Source organism: Zalophus californianus, chromosome 8, assembly GCF_009762305.2.
Source record: "Zalophus californianus isolate mZalCal1 chromosome 8, mZalCal1.pri.v2, whole genome shotgun sequence".
Classification (NCBI taxonomy): domain Eukaryota; kingdom Metazoa; phylum Chordata; class Mammalia; order Carnivora; family Otariidae; genus Zalophus; species Zalophus californianus.
The window spans coordinates 137,660,574-137,688,086 of record NC_045602.1 but is presented as its reverse complement, the minus strand read 5'-3'; positions in this window follow the sequence as shown (position 1 = coordinate 137,688,086).

Below are 27,513 nucleotides of genomic sequence, written 5' to 3'. Positions count from 1 at the left end.
TGTCCTCACGATGCCACCTTGGGAATGAGGACACCCGGACGGAGAGCCGTTTGGACATGCCCTGTTGAAGCCGGAGGCTGCAGGAAGAGTTCAATCCACCTGTCAGATACACGCCTTCGCTTCAGGAAGGTGCAGGAAGGAAGTGGGCGGAGCGCTGGGCTTGGGCCGCAGGTGAGAGCAGCTTGGGAGCATCACTGGGGTAAGTTTTCTGCCCCTGCCTCCCTCTCTTCACTGTCCTCCTCACTGCCAGGAGCCCAGGGGTCAGAGGCCACACTTGAAAGGTGCGCTGGGGACAGGTAGTGGCAAGTGCCGGCAGAGCCAACCAGAAGGAAACTCACCCCACCCCGCTTTCCCACCACCTGCCTAGTGTGGGCCTGGGTTGGAAGAGAAGATTTACCTCCCAGGGAAGTTCAGGTTTTTGAGTATTATGTGCATGACATGTTCTAGTGACTGGGGTGGGTTCTTTTCTGACTTGAAAAGAACAGAGGATTCTCATTATCTGAGAGTATAAGAAAAATCCCAGGCCCTTCCCTAGTTTTTGTCCAGCAGGTGGAGGAAAACTGGTCCCATCAAGCTTATTTGAACCAAGAGAGGATAAAAGAAGACTATTCTCTACCCTCAGGGGAAAGAAAAGTCAGTGCAAGAGAAGTGAGAAGCAGTGACTAGCATGAGGACTCCATGGGTGAGTAATAGGGAGTGGTGGGGACTGTGGTGAATCCAGACAGGAAGGCCCTCCAAAGAGGCCACCATGACTGACCTCCAGCTAACTGATGCTTTGTGGAAATTCAAATGCAATTTTGCCAAGTGTGCTAATTCTTCATGAGAACCTAGAAATCTGAATTTTTCTGCAAAACATATACTCTTAGCATCTTATTATCTCTCTCTCTCTCTTTTTTTTTTTTTCAAAACAGATCATGGCCATCAATGGGAGCACCAGACAAACTCACCCATCGATCAGATTCTGCTGCACTTCTTGGAAATGAAACAGAATCAGCACCAATATTACACATTTTATGCATGTGTGTTCCTTTCCTTCGAGTTTTTGTTTATCTTCTTTTGTATGAACCTTTTATGTAATACAGATATTCTGCTTCAGATTTTAGCAATGATCTCAATCAAAAAATCTTAAAGCTTATGACAAATAAAAGAAAAGGAAACTATGTAATATAACCAACACTGTGCGCATTTATTTCTTCTCGTCCTTGCTTGTTTAATTCTCTCACTTTTCCAGATTTAAAAGCAGGTATTTTCATGGCATCAACAATCCAGCTCACTTCCCCTATGATTTGGAGGAAGAAGCAAGGTTGAAAATACCCCACCGGAGATCCATGTGGAAACAAACCCAGTGAGTAGAATAAGATACGATATTATTCAAATAACATTATTCTTCCTGTGGACTGTAGACTCTATTAACGGCTATTCTATAAACAATAAAACCCATTCACCCATGAAATTCATTTCTGTGAACGTGCTTATTATGGAGACATTAAAATAAAGGATATGTATGCTGGAATTTGAGTGATATAACACTGCATATTATAAGGAAATATTCCTTGTCAAAAGAACAAATATTAGCAGAAAATAAAGCCCAATTCGAATGCAAAGCTGAGATTAGGTGCTAAGTAGATCAACTGAGCTTGATTTTCTCTGGGTCTGTTCACTTCCAAGCAATGGAAGCAAATAGGAACTTCACGTTGGTTTCCTCCCCACTGCTCTGTTCTGCAGACCCTATTAATCTGTTTCCAGAACAACTTACAGGGTCCCGTGGGCCCCAGAGGCAGACCCCACCTGTCTATGCTGCCCCGTGCGGGACCACGCGGGAACATGGCGGTTTCCTCCAGAGGAATACTGCAAACAGATTACAGGTTACCTTTCTGTTGTGAAATACAGAAATAAAAATATGACTGTCGACAACGCTTTTATTTCACACATTGCATTTTATTCCTGGTGGGAATCAAAGTTGGCTATGTTCCTCAGAAGGCCGGGCCTGCAGAGTCCTGAGCGTTTGAAACGAAGCTCCCCTGACATTTCAGCGCACACAAAAATGCTCACCTCGGTCCTCAGACACTCCTGCAACTTCCACGAGGGATGGATGCCCACAAGCTGGCCAACCTTCCTTTTCACAACAGGAACAGAGCGGGGAACAGGGGCACCACTCTCCCCCGGGGGCTCTTTGCAGAGGGTTTTTCGATGCTGTTCGCTGGAAGCCACACAAGTGCTTCGAGCCGCAGTGAACACCTGCCCCTCTCCACTCCCAAACTGACAACAGCACCTTCAGAGTCACCTCCTCTTGAAGAACTAAGGAGAAAGTACGGGGAAGGAAGGGCGTGCCATCAGAAACAGCAAAGAACTTTCAGCAGGTGCCTGGTTTTTGGCCTTGGCAATACTAAATGGACTCACTGAGGGATCGGAGTCTGACCAGATGGGCTGAGATGGTTTCAGAAGGAAACAGAGAGCTTCTCTTTCAAGTGGACTATGCAGTTTATAAAACCATTTGAGGTTGGATTAAGGACTGTCACTAAAACAGACTCCAGTGTACGGACGAGGTGCGAAATGGATCCCTGTCCGCTGTGCTTCCCTCTGCTTCTACCCGAGAGAATCACTATCCTAAATTCTGCGCTGACCATTCTGTTTTTCCTCTGCACCCATGGAAGTGTCTCTAAACAGTATGAAGATGCCGGTCTGTTCAGGAGAATGTATTTGACCTGTCTTCCCATGACTCTCTGCTTTGCTGCCTGTTTCTGAGATCTGCTCCGCGCTGATAGATCCACGACTATTTCCACGACATGGTGGTCCGCTGTTCCCAATATATGACACTACAGGCCCACCCTACTGACCGTGGGTATTTATAACAGATTTATTGAAGCACAGTCCACAGAGTCACAGACCTATCACCATTACCCAAAAGAAAACTTTAAATCACTAAAACCACCCCCTCCAAAAACGTGCCCACCAGAAGTCTCACCGCTTCCCTCCTCTGGCAACCACGACTTGACTTTCTGTCTCCACGAATTTTCCTAATCTGGGCATTTTGTGCTATGGTATTGATGGAATCACACCGTATAAGGCTATTTTGACTGGTTTCTCTCGATGAGCGGATTTTCAAGGCTTATCCACGTTGTGGCGCACATCAGGACTTCATCCCTCTTTAGGGCTAAATAACACTTCACCATAGGGATCTGTGACATATGTTTATCTATCCCTCGGTTGATGGGCATTTAATTTGTTTCTACTGTTTGGCTATTATGAATAATGCTGCTATAGACGTCTCGTGCAGACATGTTTTCATTTCTCTCCGGTATCCACCTAGGGGTGGGATTGTTGGGGCAAATGATAACTCTATGCTTTACATTTGAATAACTGCCAAGCTATTTTGTAAAGTGACTGCATTATTTTATATCCTTACCAGCAGTGGGGTTCAGATTTCTCTACACCCTTGCCCACGTGTGTTTGGTGCACCTTGTTTTAGTCTTGCTAGCAGGTGTAAATCGGTATTTCATTGTGGTTGGACTTGCATTTCTCTGGGAGTGATAGAGAATATATTTTTATTTAAATATTTTCTTTGTAGAAAGTTCTGTTCAGCTCTTTGTCTTTATTTTTAGGACAGTTTTAGATTTACAGATTACAGAAAAATTGAGATGATAGTTGGAGTTCCTATAGACCTCACACCCTATTATTCACATGTTATATCAGTATGGGGCATTTGTTACAATTAATGAACCAACACTGATACATTATTACTAAATAAAATCCATAGTTTATTCTAATTTCCTTACTTTATACCTAATATCCTTTTTAGGTGCAAGATCCCATCCAGAATATCACATTACCTTTAGCCCACGTTGATGGGCTCCTTGTGGCTGTGGCAGTTTCTCAGATTTTCCTTACTTTTGATGACGCTGACAGTTTCGAGGAGTACTGGTCAGGTGCATTTCAGGAAGCCCTTCTGCTGAAATTCATCTGATGCACTTCTCATGTTTAGTCTAGGATTAGGGATTTTTGGATGAAGATAACAGAGGTAAAGTGTCATTTCATTGCATCTTATCAAGGGTATGTGCAAACAACAAAATTCGCCACTGTTAAGTCGTGTTTATCAGATTTCTCCACAATAAAGTGACTCTTCACTCTCTTTCCATAAGATACTTACAATGGATTGAATTGTGAGTCCCCAAAATATATGTCTTCCCAGAATCTCAGGTCTTGCTATGAGATCATTCTAGGCTAGAGTGGGCCCTAAATCCAACGGTAAGTGTCCTTATAAGAGACAGAAAGGTAGAAGGCACACAGAGACATGGAGAAGCAAGTGCCATGAAAACTGAGGCAGATACTGGAGTGTGTAGTCCGCAAGCTAAGGGTGCAATGCCTGTGGGCAGCTGCCGGGAGACACACACGGGTAGGTACTCCTGCAGAGCCTCCAGAAGGAATCAGCCTGAAACACCCTTCGTGCAGACTCTCAGCCTCCAGAACTTGGGAGAACAAAATTCTGCTGTTTTAAGCCACAAGCTCTGTACATGAGGCATGAGCATTGCCCTGGGCATCATTTCTTTTCACCCTGGGCAGATAGAGCACAGAAATGCGTGTGTGTGTGCTAACCCACGCAGGCATGCACGTCTGTGAGCACTTCTATACAGAACCATCTGCATCCGACCACACGAACTCCAGTTCTCCTAGAAGCCCCACCTCGAACTCATGGATCATTCTAGCCTCCTCCCACTGCTTCTCAGTGAAAACCCACACCAAGAGTGGGAAGCCTCACTGCCATCAGGTAATGTCCCCTTGCCCAGTAGTTCAGTTCTAGCAACACATGCACAGCAATATCGGACCCACACTTACATTGTTAGGCCCGCCTCCCGCGGGGAACAACCTCACCAACCAGAGCATGGGGTATGCGTGCAGTTTCTCTGGTGTCTGATTTCCGCAGTGACTTTGATAGGTGGCTCTTCCTCATGCACCCGACCAGGGTTGTCCCATGCATGGGAATACAGTTAGACTCTCTTTTTACAGTCTGCCTTTCTTCTTCAGATTCCCCAAACTCTTAAATTTTCTTTTAAAAATTGCATGAGTTAGGTTTTACTACTTGTGCTATAATTTTTTATGGGTTTTGACAAATATACACCATCATGTATCCCCCATGACAGTATCATGCAGAATAGTTTCATCACCTTAAAAATCCCAGTGTTTCCCTGGTCTCCCTTCTCCTTTCCACCCTGAACGTCCCTGCAGAGGCTCTTCCAGCTTCTGGTGGCTCCAGGTGTCCCCAGGCTTGTGGCAGCATCCCTCCCGTCTCTGTCTGTGGTCACGTGTCCCCCCCATGTGTGTCATGTTTCCCTCCGCTTGTCCCTGGATTGGGAGCCCACCTGGATAATCTAGGATGACCGTATCTTAAGATCCTTAACTCAGTCACATCTGCAAAGACTCTTTCTCCACATAAGGTCACGTTCACCGTTTCTAGGGGTTGGGATGTGGACGTATCTTTTGGAGAGCCTCTATTCAGCTCACAACAGGGACCTCTCTGGCTCTAGGAGAGTAATGATCTTCACCCCATGGATATTCCAACTCTGCCATCATGGATGAGGCAGTAGAAGGAGAATACAATACTTCTCAGGAAATTGGGAGGGCCCGGCAGGTGCAAGATGGCTCACATTCACACAGGACCAGAGCTGTGGCCACCCGGACACACAAGGCTTCACACTTAAGAGTCACATCCCATTGTCTCAGGTGAATCAAACTCCTGCACGGCCTGGGATTAGGGTCTCAGCCTCTGTTACTCAAAATTATTACCCCTTCAGCCTTACATGTCTTTTGATCATTCATGAAGTAATGGTGTGTTGAATAACTGAAGTTTATAAACAGAAATGCACAAAATATGTCCAACTCAATGTAAACTGCCTGTTTTAGAGAGGGTACATATTTATTACTGCAAACACACACACACACACACACACACACACACACACACACACATTTTTAAAGCACTCCCTCCTGGTGGGTAGTTCACCACGAGTATGTTTGATTTTCTTTTCGTGAAACTTCTTCATAGTAACCCAAAGAAATAGCTTCTCCTTTGGAGTGGGAACACCAAACGGAGCGAGCATCAGAGGAGGCTTTGAGACATGAAAAGCATAGACTGAAGTTCAGGAGGGGGTATCTGCTCTGTCTATTCTATAGAAAATGTCCAAGAGATGTATTTGTGGGATCTACCCCTCTCCGTGAGCCTGAGCCGTGGGAATGTTGCATTCGGTTAATTCCCCTTGAGATGTTTGATCAGTGTAAATCGAAACAAAGCCCAGGCCAACAGCATCAGACCTCTGGAGTCAACATCTCTTGTCTTTTCTTCAAAAAGAGAAAGCCCCAAGTAATCCATCCTGCTACCCAACATATAGCCCAAGTGGCATTTTCAATGAGAATATATTGTCAGCTGTTTTGTCTTGCTCATTCATTGTAGTTTTGTTAGATCCTTTGTTTCTTTGATGCTCAGAATATTGCACAATTTGGTTCTAAAATCTACATTAGAAGAGCATTAATTAAAGGCAGACACATTGCAATGGAGACAGTGTTGAAATTATGCTTGAAGGTACAATATAATTAATTTTGTACAAGAGAAACATAAAAGACAGAATGAAACTGGAGGAAACAGCACCACAACCCACAAAATGATAATGAGAACTACAACTGTAGATCAGACAAAATATGAAAAGACATATGGAGTAATTAGACCTCGGGAGGGTGGGGATCACAACAAAGGGTCACCTGCTAAGTTAAATGGAGAACACATGTCTCATGTCAGGACGTGTGTCTTCCCGCGGACAGGATGCCTTGCATTAAGCATCTGCCAGGTGGATGCAGAAGAGGATTCTGATGCAAATTTGCTAAGAGCCCGGACAATGGGGTTGGAAATGACTTTCCTTAGAAACCATCCTGTTGATGAAAGTGCGAGAGACAGTGATGAACTGAGAGTAAGTCCATCTCCCTTCCAGGATGGGGTTGGAGCTACCGTAACGCATTAAGGTGCATCAATCCCAGAGATGCCAACGTTACAAGGATGGTTATTAGGGCAACCTCAATTTACAAGGTCTAGAACAGTTCATTTGAATTTACTGCATCTGTATTTCAGTAGTGCCTTAGGGGTGTTGTGATTGAAGTTACAGAAACCTCATGGAATTGAGTTTAATAAAAAAGAAAATGAATTTATACAAAACAATCCTCACGTGGGAATCCAGCCTGTGACCCTGAATCACCATGACAATGACAATGATCACTTGGTAAGTAACAGGGAATGAGGGCAGGCTCCTTCCGAGCAAGTGTGGCCACCGGCTTCTGCTTCCTTTGCTAGCATCCAGGTTAGACTCTCTCACAGTTAATCGGCCACGGGGAAAGGAACCTTACAAATCTGCACTCACTGAGCTGCATGACCGCTAGCATGTCCTATAGGCTTATCTGCACGCCATGTCCTGTTCTGGTGGTTCGTGTGTGACTTCTCATTAAATCCTCACAATGCTGCGTGGCACGTAGTGTCTTGTTTCACGGAGGAGGGAAGAAGCCTGGGAGGCGGGGCAGGAACAGGGTGGCAGAAGCGGGAGCACAGCCGCTTCGGGGAGACTCCAGCGCCTACCTGTGTGAGTGTCCTATGGACGCACTGGCAAATCGCCACAGGCTGATGAGCTTGCGACAGAGCCCACTGACTGCCTCACACTTTCCGTGGGCCTGGGGTCTGGGCACAGTGTGGCTCAGCTGGTCTCCGCTCAGGGTCTCACAAGGTGGAAAGCAAGGTGTGGGCTGGGCTTTCACCTGGAGGCCCAGGTGCAGCAAGACATCGGCCAGAACCCAGTTTCCACTCACATTTTCCATGAGGCCCCTGCATCTGTAGGCTGGTGAGGGCGTGGCGAGTCCTTGTGACCCAAACCTGCCTGTCTTCCCTCCTGACACCCCCTCCTCCACCTTCCAGTGACACACACTCCTGCCTTCCTGCGGAGCCCCCAGAAACATCTGTTGTATCTGTGCATCAACTGACGATCTACTTAAAATGGTGTAAGCACTGTCTAGGCTGACTGAGGAGTTCTCTACCATATGCTCTCAAAACTCTTCCTTCTACAGAGCCAAATTCAGAAAGATAAATTTAAAAAGCTGCGCACACACTCCTTAGGCCTGAGGAGGCTGGTATTCTCCCATTCACTGAGCACTGAGCCAGGGCTGAAGACCGGGGAGTGAAGGATGCGCAGCCCCTGCCCTCGGAAGACCGGCTCCTGACTCCCAGTGCGGGAAGGCAAGTGAGCAGTAAAGATGCAGTTTGGCAGAATGCATGGTAAGAGAAATTCAGGGGTTCAAGGGAAACTCAAAAATGGATACCTGACACCAGTTAGGTGGGTGAGGAGTGGACAGGGGAAGCCTTCTGAAAGGAAGTGACATATAAACCAAGATCTTAGAATCAGCAGCCTCAGGAAGGGAAGGGACGGGAAAGAAGGATGCATGTTACAGCAGAAGGGAGGGCACGTGCAAAGGCCCAGCAGTGGGTGACCATGGGAGATAACCAGGTGGGATGGACTCTGGAGAAGGGGGAGACCGGGTGAGAGACAGCTCGGAGAGGTCAGTAAGATCTGCAATATTTGGGGCCCTGTTGGCCATACTGAATAGATGGGCCTTGATTCTGAAGGTGATGGACAGCATTTGAAACATAAGAATGACCAGATTAGTGTGGAAATCTAAAATAAAACCCACTAGCCTCCTTCTCTCTCCCCTTGACTGAGTAGCAAACCCCTCTGGGGCTGTTTTGGCCCCTTTGCCAAAGCTCCAGCCAACCCGAGAGAGGCCTGCTGCTCCCCAGCGGCTCAGGAGGTTGAGGGGTGCTGGTTCTAGAACCCTGCAGCTGCAGATTCCACATGAGACAAGCTTTTCCATCCCTCCATCCCAGGGTCACTGTGGCCGGCCCAAGAAGTATTCCACGGAGAGTCTGGGATGGGAGCAAAAGTCTCCTCTCTTCTGTAAAGGGTCTGATTTCATCCAGGGCCCTCTTTCCTGTCTGCAGCACCAGGCGAACAGATGTTCCCACTGACCTTGCTCAGGAAGACTTCTGTTGCCTGGCACTTCCTGCCTGATAGGTGGGGCCAATGTCAGACTCATCCCCTGGGATCTTGGTGAATTTACCTTCCCAGAGTCAATTCAAGCCTCTATAGGATTTCTCAATAGTCATATTAATTTGAAATGGATGCAGTGCTCTTCTTTGATGCTAATCTTTTGTCAGAGCAGAAGATTCGTGATAAAAAATTATGGAAGCGGCTTTATAATAAGTGATGTGAGTGGGTGTGGGGCTCACTTAATTTTTTTTCTCAGCTGGAATCTCTTAGCTACTTCCGTTCACTGAAATCTACTTTCAGATGTTTCATCTGTCTTTCCTGCAAACAGAGCAGGTGTTGAGCTGAAGAATCAATTCGGAAATTAAGATCTGGGTGCTGGATGTCATTGTGCTGGCCCTATATCAAAGTTCTCCTTCTTCTGCAATGAATTTCTAAAGCCAAGCTAGAAGTTGCTGAAGGTCTGCAAATGGCATTCTTTAGCTTTTAACTTTCACATAAAATAGAATAAAAGATTATTGCATGTCCAAAAAAAATCTGGCTACTGCTGGTAGTAAATTCCTGTGCATGCTCCAGACGCAGAATTGGATGGCGTGTTGTCAGCTCATTCATTCTTCATGGGGCTTATTCTTATTTGGGTTGCAGGCATTTAAAAAAGATGTCAGATATGTATACATCATATGTCTATTTATACACATGCACACTCCCAGATACATCTAAATAAATACCCACAAATACACACATACACACACACATATTTTCTCCATCCCAAACAACTCTTCTGTCAGTGATATCTATTCTACCAGAGATGTTCCAGTGAAACATTTCCAGGTATGATCCAGAAAGAATCTTTGGGTCATCTTATCTCTTTCATTTGTTCCTGAATAATTTCTTTAATAGGGAATCATTGCCTCCTGAGACAGACCATTTGATTGTTAGATATCTCTATGGAAATTCCCTTCTTACTATGAGAAAAATCTGTTTCCTTATAATTTCCACCCTTAAGGATGCATTGAAGAAGTACACCTATCTAACTGGCAATTACATATAAGAGACTGAATGACAGAGTTCTGAAATGAGGATAAACATTTGAAAGTCATCAGCTTATCCATGATAATTCTAACTTTAGGAGAAAAAGGAGTCACCAACAATATCCTGTGCAGTCTGAAATATGGAAAATGAAACGCTGGAGAAGATCAGCCTCTGAGGATATCCTGAAGAAAATGGAATAAGCCAAGTAGACTGTACTGTCGTAACAAGATGGCACACTCCACTGGAACAGCTGAAGAGAGTTGACGAAAGGACAATTTACAAAGATGGGGGCAAGTTAAAGGGAAGCCTCCGGAGATGGGGAAGCACCACCATGGAAGCTTTTTCACCAATAATTCTGAAGTCGGCAAACGGTGGGGGGCATGTCCTGGGTCCAGGCAAAGGGAGAGATGGGAGAGACTGCCCAGCAAGAGATTTTGTCTTTGATCACGACAGACACTGCTGTGGCCTGGACTGAAGGGAACCAGAGAGATGATATCCACTCTCTGACCTCCTCATCCCCCATGGCTATACCCACAGGAAGCAAGGGAGCCCAGTTAATGCAACCCAATGGGGTCAGCACCTGAGGCACATGCAGGGAGGGAGAGAGATCAATTAAGAGCCTGAGGAGGAGCAGACCAAGAAAAACAGAAACACATGATCATAAAGGGTTTGATGGAGAAAAATACTTTAAGGCAAACTTCCATGTGAAGAAATACACAGAATATTCTAGAATATACTAGATTTGCTGAGATCCCTGGGATTCAACCACAATTTGACAAGGATGTGGCTTTATAGACTAATATTTTTAAGTCCCTACTATGCTCCAGTTACTTTGGGGATACACAGTGAAAAAGAAGTCTGCATTCTCCCAGGGGGCATCAGAGCACAAATTAGTGCTCGAAACCAACAGATACAACGACAGATGGCAAAGGCCACTAGAGAAGACACGTGGGGGACAGAGAGCACCTGTTACACAAAGCTGAGTTTGGCTTTATTTTGAAGTTATTTAATAGGCTATTAAAACTGGTATCTGCAGACAAAAAGGACCCAGCACTCGATCACAGAAAACAGCATTCTAGAAAGAGAGAACAGCTAATACAAAGGCTCCAGTGAGTAATCTCGGGGCATCTGGGAGCAAGAAAAATACCAGGGCATGCAGCACTGTGTGCACACCAGACAGGATATTCAGGGGTGGGATGGGAGAGGTGAGTAGGAATGGATTGTGTAGGACGCTGGACAGCAGACAAGGGAACCGGGTCGCCCCTGCTTTGAGAAACCAGGGGAGGGCTTCAGACAGCAGAGTGGTACGATTTGATGTACACTTCTAAAAAATCATTCTAGCCGGCATGCGGACAAAACAGAAAGCAAGGAGATGGTTTATAAGGCTATTTCAAGAACTGAGCAAACGATTATGGTAGCCTGGGCCCCCAGGGGAGGTGGTGAAGACAGACCAGTGGGGGGTGGAGGTGAGTTTTGGGAGGGATTTCAGCGCTGTTCGTTAGGGTAGGTAGGGTAGGACTATTGGCAGAAATATGATGTGAGCTGTATATGTAAATTCGTAGATGTAAATAGCTAATACATTGTAATAATATATTTTATTTAGCCAATCATATCCAAAATATGATCATTCCAATATGCAGCCAATATAAAAATTATTCATAAAATATTTTACATCCTTTTCTTTTTGAAACCAAGTCTTTGAAATTCAGTGAGCATTTTAAGCTTACAGTGAATTTCAGGTCACATTTGCTACGTTTCAAGGGCTCAGAGGCCACATGTGGCTGGTGGCTGTTCTATTGGACGGCTCAGGGCTTGAGCGAGGGAGTGAATGCAAGTGCCGATTACCAGGATGATAAAGACCAGGGGGAGCGGCTTGCGACCCTTTAGACACACACAGGGAGATACCAAGCACAGAGTAGGGTGTGCCAACCCAATGATCCATGGGAGACCCAGGCAAGAGTCGTCCGAGCATGAGTGATATGTAAAGCCATGAGACTGGACAGAAAGTACGAGAAGGTACCAGGGGGAGAAAACATAGGACTGAGCTCTAGAAAAAGGTCAACATTTAGAGCAGGGGTCCACACCCTTCCTTGACACTGTTGCTATTTGGGCTGACTGTGTATTGGCGGGGGGGCGGTTCCTGTGCATTGCAGGATGGTCGGCACCATCCCTGGCCTCCACCCATAAGAGGCTAGGAGTCTCCTCACCACGTCCACTCCAAGGTGTGACAACCAAACCAAAAATGTCCCAGATCTATCCAAGCACCCCCTGGGGGGAATCTTCCCCTGGCTGAGTGACTCACAGGTTGGGCAGAGGAGAAGAAGCCAGTAATGGAGGCTGAGGGGGAGATACCAGTGGGGTAGGAAGGGTGGGCAGGGGGGCTGCTACAGAGGAGACAACGTGTGTAGGGAAGGAGCTGTCCATGATGGATCCCATGGGGAGGGGGCGTTAGCTTCTCGATATGACTATGAAACAGGCAAAATTCACTTGAATAACGCATTTTATTTAACCCAATATACAGGGATGCCAGGCATCGTGCAATGAGCCTGATGATCTCTTGGAGGACACTGGGCCATGAGGCCAGTGAACAACTCTCCACTGAAAGAGGAATAAGCAGAACTGTCTCCAGTGGCCAGCAGCCCTCTGCCCATGTGCCTCCATCCTCAGCAGCCAAAAGAGGCACCAGAGAAAAACATTCCTGATCAAAAACCTCAAATTACAGCAACACAAAGAAAGAGGATTCATATTTTTTTTTGGAAAACACAATGTCATATTTATTCCACTTTCTGCAACTTATTAAATCCCTTGCTACAGTAATTATAGCCATGTATTGTTAGAGAGGTAAAAACACTGGAGGAACATATTACTGTCAGAGATGATTATTAAAACTACAAAATTTTGCCTACAGACGAACACAAGCAGAAAAGAAAGTTATTAAAACTCATTTCCAAGAGTCAGCGCGTGTCCTTGGGCTGGGTTCCAAGACAGAGCAGAAAACTGACAGTCTGATAATTTTCGTTTATGGCACTTTTATTAACAGCATATCTTGTCTCCACCAATTAATCTTTGCAAGGTTTTACTCCTTTCTCTGAATGCGGATTGGATTTTGATAATCTACTTCTTACAATACCTGCAATGAATGCATGAAAATGTTTCTTAATCTGTTCTGCATTGTGTGTCTCTCAAAAGAAGTTGACTAAACTCCAAAGAGGTCAAAATATTCCACTACACCAAGTCATGTGTGGGAGAGAAATGCATTATTACCATAGTAATAACGGAATAACCTGACAGTCTCTCCCTCTTTCTGTCTGTCTGTGTCTCTTTCCCCTCAATGAAGGTAACGAACATCTAGGGACCTCCTGCAAACCTGTAGTAACCAATACCTTCTTTCCCAATCTGCATATCCCCCAAGCAAAAGGGACTGACTGCTAGAGAGATGTGAACTCCTACCAGCAATGGGTCGGGCAGGGAGAATGAGCTACTTTCAGGAAATCAAAGTATCTTCAAGCTGAGCATCTCCAAACAGTGCCTTCATCCAAGACAAGAGGGAGAAATAAAAATAGTTTTGCCTAATAAATGGAGTCTTTGGTCAAGCAAGAAATATCTTCTAGTCCAGAAGATTCTTGAGCCAAGAGCTAGGGCTTTACTGACTACTCACTGAATGGCAGAGACTTTCTCTGGATTACTCGTTTGCATATTTCAGGATGCAAGTGGAATCTTGATGAGGTTCCTGCCCACCTAAGAGTGAGCCCCTAAAATAATGTCCTCGAAATACACACAGGGGTATCTTGGAATATCTGTTAAATGTTCAGACTCTCCGGTCCAGCCAGAGCCCTCTTGAGCCAGAAGTGGGGAAGGGGGACTTGGGGAGTCAGGGAGGGACACTAGGTTCCTGTGATCACACAGACTTGACGCACATCTGGGCAGGTCAGGACCTCCGGTATTACTCGAAGCTGATGAGAACATTTCTGGTTAGGAGTGGTCTTGGTTATTTCAAGGAAAAACTTTGCATTCCTCAATGCCAAGTCAGGCTTTTTAGATGAATTCTGTAAGCAAAGAGGGAGTGCACATGGATTTGAAAACATGTTAATCACTACTTTTAACATGCAGTGCCAGTGAGAACCAGGAGCCACTGGGGTGCGATCCTTGCCTCCAGGACAGAAAATGAGTTGGCAGCCCCAGCTCCATTTATTCAGTGGATTTAAAATGCCAGATAAGGGCTACCTGTTTCAAATGGAGAAACGTTAATACAACGGGCTCATCCTAGCACCTGGACTGTTTACAGAAAATAAATTTTAAAGAAGGGTTCCTCACTTTTCTGGGGAATTGCTTTTGCCCTGAGAATTATATTTCCAAATTAAAGACAGGGTTTTTTCCCCCTCCCTCTATCTCATTTATGGATAACTGAGAGAAATGGAAAAGTTAGAGATTATCGTCCTCTATCAGCTTGACAGCCAAAATTCGACTTTACTTATATTGCTGTGCATCAGGCTTTTAAATATTATGGCTTGTCTAATAGAAATGAATAATAAGGTGTTTGCTTTAGTACTGTTGATTAATTTATGTTTTTGGTTAATGGCTAGGTGGTTGGTAGGGGGAGAAAATGTTAGGACGCTGGAAGTCAGGTACATTAGATAGGTAAGTTAAGGCACTGTTAACTACAGAACATGATGGAGGGAACTCTCCACCCACGCCCATGACTTTAGCCCCCCTCCCAAAAAAAGAATATTGAAGTGAAAGAGAGTGTGTATAATCCATATAAATAATTGTGTTTGGGAATCTCAGAAAATAGAATGCTTTTTCTTTTTCTTTTATTTTTTTAAGATTATTTATTTATTTATTTATTTAGAGTCAGCCGGGGGTGGGGAGCAGAGAGAGAGAATCTCAAGCAGACTCCCTGCTGAGCGTGGAGCCCTCCACGGGGCTCAACCTCACAATCCTGAGATCATGACCTGACCTGAAACCAAGAGTCGGACGCTTAACTGACTGCGCCAACCAGGCACCCCCAGAATGCTTTTTCAAAAAAAGTTTTTCATTTAGAAATTTAAAAGTACCTTTTTCTTCCAGCAATTTTATTTTATTTTATTTTATTTTTAATTTTTAAAGATTTTATTTATTTATTTGACACAGAGAGAGAGACAGAGAGAGAGAGCACAAGCAGGTGGAGTGGCAGGCAGAGGGAGAGGGAGAAGCAGGCTCCAGGAGAAGCAGGCTCCCTGAGAAGCAGGGAGCCTGATGCGGGGCTCGATCCTAGGACCCTGGGATCACGACCTGAGCCGAAGGCAGTCGCTTAACCAACTGAGCCACCCAGGCGCCCCAGCAATTTTATTTTAATGTTGTAATACATTATTGTGTGTTTTAGGGATAATTTATTCTGTAGGTATTGAATTCCTTGACACATGTCAATAGGTTATTTTGTAAGTGCTATTTGTAAATTAGAAATAAGTGTGTGTGGACACTATACATACATGTGCACGTGCATGTGGAGAGCTACCTCAATTCATTCAATTTAATTCAAATTTCAGGGCAAAGATTCATGTTCAGGCAACATATTCATGGAAAGACAACTGATTTTTTAAGACATAAAATCCTTCTTAAAGTTTTTTTTTTTAAAGGACAAATAAAAGACAAGATTACTTTGAATCCACAAGATGTAACTAGAGCAATGATTCAGTAATTTGTCAACCACAGTTTTCTCAGTGGACATTATCTCCCCTTGCTATTCACCAAAACCACACTGCATTTTTGGAAAATCAAGGCAGAAGTACATGACCTGCTAAATTTAGAGACACAAGAAAATGTTCCCTAAATTTAACAACCAAAAAGGGTAAAGGACTTCCTCAATGGTCCCGATAGAACCACAGGCACTGCATTTACCTTCCCTTCGTAAACGGCTAGCAAGAAGGGGGGGTACCTGCTTCTGGGAAGCAGGACAGTGACCCCCCGAAACGGGCCGGTGCCCATCTCTCTGCCTGGGAAGACTGTCCACCATAGCAAAGGGAGGGCAGCTAAACAGAGTCCAGTGGTCTCACTAGACTGAGGAGACTGAGCTCAGGGTTTGCAGATGTCAATGGAGTTGTCCTTTGTGAGGCAGAGTTCTGGAAAGCGAGGGAGAGAGCGTGTGTGTGCATGAGCAGCACACACACTCTGGGGTTGCTCAGAGGATGCTCTCAAGACTCAGCCCCCTGGTGCTGACAGGTGAGCAAGCTGCCAGCGCCGGGACAAGGACCCCCAGAAAGGCACAGCAGCCGCCGGGCTCACGCACAGCCAGAAACACTCGTACTGCAAGAGAGGAGCTCCTGGAGCGTGAGGCGCGGGCTCGTGGGTTTAGCAGATGGTGCTGAGCAGTGGCCGAAACCACCCCTGCACTTGGGGATGCTCTGCACTCGCCGAAAGCGCACGTCAAACAAGCCTCAACCGGGTCCTGGTGATGTCCAGTAAGTTACCTCTGCGGCAGAGCAAAGCCCAGTAATATTTAAAGAAATACAAAAAATACTTTGTAGCCAAAAAATGTACAGTTTGCAAAGTCTGGCATTCAATCAACAATTATCAAGCATATAAAGAAACAGGAAAATATGCCCCGTCAGAAAGAAAGAGAGAGAGAGAGAGAAGAACAAAAGAAAAACAGGAGACAAAGAAATCAGTGGCAACAGACAGAAAGGACAGAGGTGACAGGTTAGCAGGCACAGATGGCACAGAAGCCGGCCAGCAAGCCCCAAGACAGAGACGCCAGCGTCGCAAGAAGCGTTCAAGAAATCCTCAGACACAAGTAAAATGAAAGCAGACGGGAACGTTGATGGAGACAAAGGAATGAAAAGCACCTCGGCTGGTAAATGTGTGAGCGAATGTAATATACTTTATGTTATCATTTATTCTTTCAAAGAGAAGGGTTTAACTACAAACAGTAACAACATCATCTCAGATTTAAAACACACGTAACATGGAGGCTTTGGACATACAGCGAAAATGTCACTATTTTATATCTGAGATGGTCTAATGTTATTTCAACACAGACGGTGATGAGTTAATGACCAAAGACTATGAACCCTAGAGAAATCATGGTTAAAAGAATGGGTAGAGAGCATAAGCTAATTAAGAAGATAAAACTGAATCATAAACATAATCAATTAGTACAAAAGAACACAGGAAAAGAAGGAAAATGGTTGTAGAGTTGATGGATTTTTTTCAACACACAGCACTAGAAGAATTGGATGTCCACAGGTTAAAAAGGAGAAAGGAGAAAGGACCCCAAACTTGGCCTCACACCACACATAAAAATCAGCTCAAAATAAAGCATAGGCTGAAATACATGAGCTAAAAACTAAACAACTTTTAGATGAAAAAGAACACACAGAAGGAAACTGTACTTAGCTTGGCTGATGTGACCATTTCTTCAACTGGACACAAAAAAGCACACGATATAAAATAGATATTGATAATTTGGATATCACAAAATTTAAAACTTTTGCTCTTTGAAAGCCATTATGAAAAAAGTCACAATGCAAGCCAGAGACCAGAAAGAAATGGAAATGACTTGTATCTGGAATATAGAAAGAATACTTAAAATTGAGTATTAAGATGACAGCTCATTTTTTTTTTAATGAGCAAAAGACTTGATCACACAGTTCAACAAAGCCAGTATTCAGGCGGCAACGAGCCTACAGAAAATGTGGCGAGAAAACAGAAATTGCACAAAGTCAGAGCATCAGGGATGAATCTGAAAAACATTCTATTGAGTGAAAGTAGCCAGGCATAAAAAGTTATATGCTATTTGATTCTTTAAAAAAAAAAAGAAAGAAAGAAATTCTTGAAACAGGCAAAGCTACAGTGATGAAAACAGATCTGTGGTTGCCAGGGGCCGGGGGGCTGAGGAAGGATCCGACGACATGGGGTGCCGGGGAGCTTCTGGAGGTGACAAAACGTCCTGGGCATGACCACGGCAGTGGTTACTCAAGCTGTACTCATTCGTGAGACTTACCAAATTGTAGCTTAGACGCGGTGCATCTCATTGTATGTCAACAGTAGCTCTACGGAGCTGACTCCAGTAAACGAGGAGAGGGGGCAGGCGATTAAGTAAAGATAATGACAGAAGGAAAGCAAAGTCATGACTATCTTGGTTGTTAGAGAGGCAAACTCTGATGAGGAGCCCAGAAGCTTCATTATGTTTCCAGCACTTGAGCAATGTCAGCCCATTAATCCACGCTCTCTGCGAGCTGAAGAACAGTTGGAAATGGCTTTAATGACCCTGGAAGAGATAAGCGGCTATGTCCCGACAGCACCCTGCCTGCTCAGTAAATGCTGGATGACGGAAGGGAAGAGAGTGAGGAGGGAAGGAGCACAAGAGGACGCGGGTAGCACTCACGACTGTCTTTGAGGGTACAGCAGAGAACGAGACACACACTCTTCAGATGAGTCTAGTGCAGGAAACCAAATCTTCATGGATAATCTTCCAAATAATGTTTAGAATTCCAATCGAGTTAAGTGTCATGGAGGAAGGGACCATATTGCAAGGGCTTCTGGGGGTATGGATCCTTTAAGCTGAGATTTGAAGAATCAGGTACAGTTGGTCAGGTGAAAACAGGGAGGAAAATTATCCAAAACTAAGGGAATGACATGTGCAAAGGCCCTGAGACAGGAATGACCATGAGGTCCTCAAGAATCCCGAGTCCAGGTTGCCTAGAGCAGCAGAGAAAGCGATGGGAAAGATGGTGAGAAATGAGGACAGATCTGGAGTTCTCAGCTTTTACTGCATGTGACAATCACATGAGTAGCTTTTAAAACATGTTTAAGCCTGGGTCCTATTTCAGCTAATGGAATCAGAATCTCCTTATTGAAGAAAAAAAAAGCAAGGAAAAAGAAAAGGAAAAAAATCCTTTTCAGTGGCTTCCCATTAGCAACCAGGGTTGAGAACACCCAGTTGTGGTCAAAGGTCTGTCGTCGAGGGAATAACGCTCCACAGACAGAAATATCTGGGCCAGTTCATGCCTTGAGTCACCTTCTCCACATGTGCACCTGCATGAGGATGCTGAAACGTACTTCTGTGGCTCTGCATCAAAGCCAAGTAATTCCCCAAAGGTTGGAAGGAATAAGCCATAGAAATGAAAGCCAGCAGCATAAATCCTCCAAGAAGGGCTCAGAAGAAAGGATCCAGCTGGGGGAAAATGTGTTGCCTTGGAGGACTTGTCATGTCTGTTTCATCATGGATCATCTTTCTCCAACTCCAGATGCTCTCTCTGGTCTCATTCACCCCTTTGTGAACCCCTGTGCTGAGAGCAGGTACAGAAACACGGGGACCACCCTGGTCTGCCGCACAGAACGGCAGGAGCTGACCAGGGCACACTCAGCCGCATCAGGATGGGTTGGGACCTACACCCATCCAGTGCCACCTATAAAACATACCTCTGTCCCCTCGCTGGACACCACTGATAACGGCTTGCTTGTGTGTGAACAGGTGTCGTTTAACTGAACCCCTGACACACACACGCACACACACGCACATGCACACACGCACACATGCACAGCAGCGAGCAGAGAGGTCTCTTGCCTGGACTGGACTTGCTCAAGGAGCTGCAGCCATACTTCAAGGCCGGCCTTGCCCAGCTGCCCCAGGATGTGAGCCTTTAGGTCACATTTCCCAGCTAAGGCCAGGCATCAAGCTTCGAAGGAAAACAGAAGATGGGTGTCATTAACAGGTTGGCAGCACATCTGAAGATGCGACCTGCCTTTGCCCTGCCATCTTCTAGTAAACCATCAAAGGCTTGTTTGTGTTTCTTTGATGTGGCCTGCAAGCATATTTCCGATAAATGATGGTAGATTAAACGTTATGAATGGACCCAAAAAGCAGGGATGGAAATGTACCAGTTTCCCATCTTGGGATTAACCTGTATTTCCATTTACATATCAGTTTCTTACAGTTTTAGCCAAGGTGCACATACTGTATAAATGGAAGGGAAATTAGCAATATTTTCAGATTTATCAATATTTATAAGATGCATAACTTGGGTTTCCGCTTCAGGCTACCATGGGGTACCTGGTAGCAAACAGTGGCAGCCATGACAACCAGAAAGAAAAGCAGGGATAGGAACCCCAGAATCATGTTTGGAAGCAGGAAGATCTGCCATTGCATCGAGCGGGCATCCCCACCATCCTGGGAGCACTGGCTGGCACTTCCAGGCCCCTGGTGTGTGGACGGGATGAGGAGTGGGCACAGGGGCACCCTCTCTTCCGACCATCCAACAGAGGACTTGAAATTTGAAGTGTGGGGCTGCCCGGCAATGAGGGGCCAAGGTCCTCTGGATAAGGGGGTGGACTGAGAGGTGACCCCGATTCTCTGAGGTTCTGTCTTGAAGTGTGCAGGACAATGGGCTAAGAAGCCACAAGGAGAGCAGAAAGGGCAGGGCACGGTTTTCAGCGATCTCTGGGACTAAGAAGAGAGAAAGTGGTGTGAATCAATCAGCTTCTTTCAAGGAGGAGATCTGGTGAACACGCAGGCTCTCCTCTGGGAGCTGTGTAGGGCCGTGCACATGGAAACACAGGCAAACAACCAGACCAATGGACAGAAGCCGACATGCACATGTGACCACAGTGTCACAGGATGGAGGACGGAGTGCAGGGAAGGGGGGATGGTCTTGTCCATAAGGCCATTCAAATATCCACGCAGGAAGCACGATGGGCCCTGGCTTCCAACACACACCAATCCCAAACCCAAACCAGAGAGACTGCAGATCTGAATGTGAAATGCCAGGCAGTAAACGTTTTAGAAGAAAGCCTGGAACGGCTTCACTACTTTGGGGAAGGCTAATATTTTTAAGCAGGACCCAAGTAGCACTAATGGTAATAGTAGCACATAGAGGAAAGAGTGATTCATTAGTTATCCTTAAAATTGATGAAAGACATCTGAAGAGAGTGCACGGGCAGGACACAATGTGGGAAAGGTATTTCCAATCCATGTACCCAACAAAGGCCTTTGATCCAGGGCATAATGAAGAACTCTCCCAAATCAGTAAGAAAAAGACAGATGTCCCAGCAGGAAAAAAAAAAAAAAAAAAGAAGAAAGGAAAGGCTTTGAACAGTCCTTTTGTCACCAAATGGCCATTACACTCATGAAAAGGTAATCAGTCACATTAATCATTATAAAAATGCAAATTCAACCCAAAACGTGCTGTCACTATGTACTTAGCAAGAACAGTTAAGTTAAAATGACAGAAAATGCCAAATATTGGTGAGGATGTGGAGCAACCTGAAATCTTATGTACTGCTCCTGAGAGATTAGATGTCACAACCAGGGGCGCCTGGGTGGCTCCATCGTTAAGCGTCTGCCTTCGGCTCAGGTCATGATTTCCGGGTCCTGGGATGGAGTCCCGCATCGGGCTCCCTGCTCAGCGAGGAGCCTGCTTTTCCCTCTCCCTCTGCCTGCCGCTCTGCCTACTTGTGCTCTCTCTCTCTGTGTCAAATAAATAAATAAAATCTAAAAAAATAAAATAAAAAATAAAAAATAAATGAATGTCACAACCACTTTAGGAGTCTCTTTGGGCATGTCTGCAGAAGGTTGAACGTGCAGATAATCTATGACCCAACAACTCACTCCCCAGGGACACGCTCCACAGAAATGCACATTTCCACCCATGAAAAATATGTCAAGAATGCTTATGGTGGCGTTATTTGCAAGAGACAAAATATGGAAGGAACCCAAATATCCATCAACCGTGGGATGAATAAACTGTAGTACTATTGATATTTTAAGGTATCACACGGCAAGAAGAATGTGCAAATTACTGTCACACACACACCGTGAGGTGCACAGATGTACACAAGACCACCTACTGCGGGCTTCCGTCCCAAATAAGGGAGACGGGGCCGTGGGGACATGTGTGTGATCTCTTTCTGTGAAGCCATTGATTTCTACCCTTCTTTCTGTTTACACATTTTCCATATGATTGTTATACTTCTGTAAAGATCTTACTATAAAAACATACAGAGCCTGTGGCCAAAAATTCTACTTCTTAGAATTAATCCTACATATATATTAACACGGAGTAAAGATACACATATAAGCAGCTGTTTGGGTTTTTGTTTCTGGTTTGTTTTGTTTTTACAGCATTGTTTAGCTGACAATTGAAAACAGCTTCATGCTGCTCTGTTTAAATAAATTAAGGTGCAGCGTCTGTACAATGCAGTATTATATGGCTGTGAAAAAAAATGTAGTTCTATATGGGTCAGTATAAAACAATCCCCAAATATGGATTAACTGCAAAAAGCCAGTTGCAAAACAGTGAGCATTGTCTTCTCCCATGATTGCTAAACACAAGAGCTAGAGAGAGAGCTCTATGTATATCTGAAGAATTACAATAACCTGCTAAGAATTGTACATTCTGGATGGAAAGACAAGGCATTCTGATCTGAACTAACAGAGAGATGAGTCTCTTTATATTTTTGTTCTTTGTGACTTTACAAAAAAAATCACAGGCGAACATGGTTTTCCAGACTCACCCCTGAGAGACACACACATAAAACCCAATGCAAAGAAAGCACAAACTGTTACTAATTCCTGATCGTACCATCGTTTTTGCCATTTGAACCGATGAATTCAAGGCATTTCTCATGTTTTAAATTGATTCATGCGCATTAAACCTGGTGACATTGCACTGTTTCCTGTTAGCGACTGCATGGTCACAGATGCCTCCAAGAGCACTAAGGGTGAGCACAGAGCAGGAAGGGAGGGGGCAGGAGGGGGCTGCAGGGAATGGAGCTCTGAAGTAGTGGGTCTCTTATAGACTGGGATCCCGGCAGCTCTTTAAAGGACTGCAGGGAGGGGGCGGAGCAAGATGGCAGAGGAGCAGGAGACCTGGATTTCGTCTGGTCTCAGGAAGTCAGCTGGATAGGGATCAAACCATTCGGAACACCTATGAACTCAACAGGAGAACGAAGAGGAGAGTAGCAACAACTCTCTGAACAGAGAAGCGACCACTTACTGGAAGGTAGGACGTGCGGAGAAGTGAATCCGAGGCGATATTCGGGAGGATAGACGGCGGGGGACGGGGCCTCCGTCGGCCGCTTCTGGCAAGTGCTAGAGCCGCGGAGCACAAAATTGGACCTTTTAGAAGTCAGCTCCGCGGAGGGACGTCGCACCAGTGGCTAAGCGGGGGGTGGAAACCTCCCGGGACAGTGTGGTCTCAGGACCCTTGGGGTCACAGAAAGACCGGGGGAGCCTGAGTGCGGCAGAGCTCCCAGGGATTGGAGCGGGGAAGCCGGCTGCAGAGACGGAGCCGAGGCGCGGGCTCTCAGCTCGGGGTTGCCATAAACTGTGATCCGCGGCCCAGTCGCGCCACTGCTCCTGCAGCAGGGACCCAACAAGTGACAGATCCGGGGAGACTCCCCTTCCTCCCCTGGGATGAGAGGTGCGGGAGCGCACCGCAGGGATCTGCTGGGTTTGGAGACTCCACACGGGGTCGGGTGCCAGAGATACAAACGCTCGGTCACAGGCCGGGTGAGCACGGAGTGCGGCCGGATACCAGGGACACGGGAGTGACTGCTTTTCTCTGGGGGCGCACTGAGGAGCGGGGCCCTGAGTTCTCGGCTCCTCCAGACGGGGATTGGGAGGCCACCATTTTCACCCTGGTCCTCCAAAGCTGTACCGAGAGCTTGCAGGGAACAAAACCTCCTGAGAGCAAACCCGAGCAGCTTGCTTAGCCCGGACCAACAAGGGCGGGGCAATTCCGCCTCCGGCAAAGACATTTGGGAACCACGGCAACAGGCCCCTCCCCCAGAAGATCAGCACGAACAGCCAGCAAGCCAAGACCAAGTTTACCGATCAAGGAGAACGGGAGAACTCCGGCGCTAGGGGAATACTGCACATAGAATTCATGGCTTTTTTACCACGATTCATTAGTTTTTCAAAGTTAATTTTTTAACTGTTTTTTTTAATTTTTCTTTTTCCCTTTTTCAAACATCTTATTAATCCCTTTTTTAAAAAAAACATTTTTTATTTTTCATTTTTAGAGTCATATTTTTATCCCTTCATAAAAGTTACCCTTATTTTTGACATATATATATATAAGTTGTTCTCTCTTTGAAATTTTGAGATACAATTTCTTCTAACAGATCAAAATATACCCTAAATCACTACTGTATGGCTTTGTTCTATTCTCCTGCCTGATCACATTCTCTCCCTTTTTTTTTCTTTTTTCTTTTTCTTTTTAAATTTTCTTCTTTCTTTTTAAAAACAACTTCTCATCTTATCAATTCCTTTTATAAAATCTTTTATAATTTTCATCTTTACAGTCATCTGCCATCCCTTCATTGTATCAACCCTTACTTTGTACATATATAAGTCTTTCTTCCTTTAAAATTTTAGCAGGCACTTTCTTCTAACAGACCAAAATATGCCCAAAAGCTAGTGTGTGGCACTAATCTATACACTAGCCTGATCATATTTGATCATATTCTGTTTTGTTTTCTTCTCTTTTTGTTTGTTTTTATCTTTTTCTTTTTCCTTTTTTTTTTTTTCTCTTCTTTCTTACCCTTTCTTGTCCCCTGGTTTCAGGACTTTTCTGATTTGTATAGAGTATATTTGCTGGAGACGTTGTTAACCTGTTAGCATTCTGTTCTCTCATTCATCTATTCTCCTCTGGACAAAATGATAAGATGAAAAAAATCACCTCAGCAAAAAGAACAAGAGGTAGTACCGTCTGCCAGGGACCTACTCAATACTGACATTAGTACGATGTCAGACCTAGAGTTCAGAATCATGACTTTAAAGATACTAGCTGGCCTTGAAAAAAGTGTGGAAGTTACTAGAGAAACTCTTTCTGGAGAAATAAAAGAACTAAAATCTAACCAAGTCGAAATCAAAAAGGCTATTGATGAGGTGCAATCAAAAATGAGGGCACTAACTGCTAGGATAAATGAGGCAGAAGAGAGAATCAGTGATATAGAAGACCAAATGATGGAAAATAAAGAGGCTGAGAAAGAGAGATAAACAACTACAGGATCACGAGGGCAGAATTCGAGAGATAAGCGATACGATAAGACGAAACAACATTAGAATAATTGGGATCCCAGAAGGAGAAGAAAGAGAGAGAGGGGCAGAAGGTATATTGGAGCAAATAATAGAGAACTTCCCAAATGTGGGGAAGGAAACAGGCATCAAAATCCAGGAGGCACAGAGAACCCCTCTCAAAATCAATAAAAATAGGTCAACACCCCGACATCTAATAGTAAAACTTACGAGTCTCAGAGACAAAGAGAAAATCCTGAAAGCAGCTTGGGAGAAGAGATATGTAACCTACAATGGTAGAAATATTAGATTGGCAACAGACCTATCCACAGAGACCTGGCAGGCCAGAAAGGCCTGGCATGAGACCTTCAGAGCACTAAACGAGAAAAATATGCAGCCAAGAATACTACATCCAGCTAGGCTGTCATTGAAAATAGGAGAGATAAAAAGCTTCCAGAACAAACAAAGACTAAAGGAATTTGCAAACACAAAACCAGCCCTACAGGAAATATTGAAAGAGGTCCTCTAAGCAAAAAGAGAGCCTAAAAGCAGCATAGATCAGAAAGGAACACAGACAATATACAGTAACAGTCACCTTACAGGAATACAATGGCACTAAATTCATACCTTTCAATAGTTACCCTGAATGTAAATGGGCTCAATTCCCCAATCAAAAGACACAGGCTATCAGATTGATTAAAAAACAAGACCCATCGATATGCTGTCTGCAAGAGACTCATTTTAGACCCAAAGACACCCCCAGATTGAAAGTGAGGGGGTGGAAAACCATTTACCATGCTAATGGACACCGAAAGAAAGCTGGGGTGGCAATCCTTATATCAGACAAATTAGATTTTAAAACAAACACTGTAGTAAGAGATGAGGAAGGACACTATATCCTACTTAAAGGGTCTATCCAACAAGAAGATCTAACAGTTGTAAATATCTATGCCCCTAACGTGGGAGCAGCCAATTATATAAGGCAATTAATAACAAAAGCAAAGAAACACATTGACAACAATACAATAATAGTGGGGGACTTTAACACACCCCTGACTGAAATGGACAGATCATCTAAGCAAAAGTTCAACAAGGAAATAAAGACTTTAAATGAAACACTGGACCACATGGACTTTACAGACATATTCAGAACATTCCATCCCAAAGCAACGGAATACACATTCTGCTCCAGTGCCCATGGAAATTTCTCCAGAACTGATTACATCCTAGGTCACAAATTAGGTCTCAACCAGTACCAAAAGATTGGGATTATTCCCTGCATATTTTCAAACCACAATGCTTTGAAACTAGAACTCAATCACAAGAGGAAAGTCGGAAAGAACTCAAATACCTGGAGGCTAAAGAGCATCCTACTAAAGAATGAATGGGTCAACCAGGAAATTAAAGAAGAATTAAAAAAATTCATGGAAACCAATGAAAATGAAAACACAACTGTTCAAAATCTTTGGGATACAGCAAAGGCAGTCCTGAGAGGAAAGTATAAAGCAATACAAGCCTTTCTCAAGAAACAAGAAAGGTCTCAAATACACAACCTAACCCTACACCTAAAGGAGCTGAGAAAGAATAGCAAATAAAACCTAAATCCAGCAGGAGAAGAGAAATAATAAAGATCAGAGCAGAAATCAATGAAATAGAAACCAAAAGAATGGCAGAACAGATCAACAAAACTAGGAGCTGGTTCTTTGAAAGAATTAACAATATTGATAAACCCCTGGCCAGACTTATCCAAAAGAAAAGAGAAATGACCCAAATCAACAAAAGCATGAATGAAAGAGGAGAGATCACAACCAACACCACAGAAATACAGACAATTATAAGACCATATTATGAGCAACTCTATGCCAGCAAATTAGATAACCTGGAAGAAATGGGTGCATTCCTAGAGATGTATCAACTACCAAAACTGACCCAGGAAGAAATAGAAAACCTGAACAGACCTATAGCCACTAAGGAAATTGAAGCAGTCATCAAAAATCTCCCAACAAACAAAACCCCAGGGCCAGATGGCTTCCCAGGGGAATTCTATCAGACATTTCAAGAAGAATTAATACCTATTCTCCTGAAACTGTTCCAAAAAATAGAAATGGAAGGAAAACTTCCAAACTCATTTTATGAGGCCAGCATTACCCTGATCCCAAAACCAGACCAAAGACCCCATCAAAAAGGAGAATTACAGACCAATATCCTTGATGAACATGGATGCAAAAATTCTCACCAAAATCCTAGCCAATAGGATCCAACACTACATTAAAAGGATTATTCATCATGACCAAGTGGGATTTATCCCTGGGCTGCAAGGATGGTTCAACATCCGCAAATCAATCAATGTGATACATTAACAAAAGAAAGAACAAGAATCATATGATCCTCTCAATAGGTGTAGAAAAGGCATTTGAC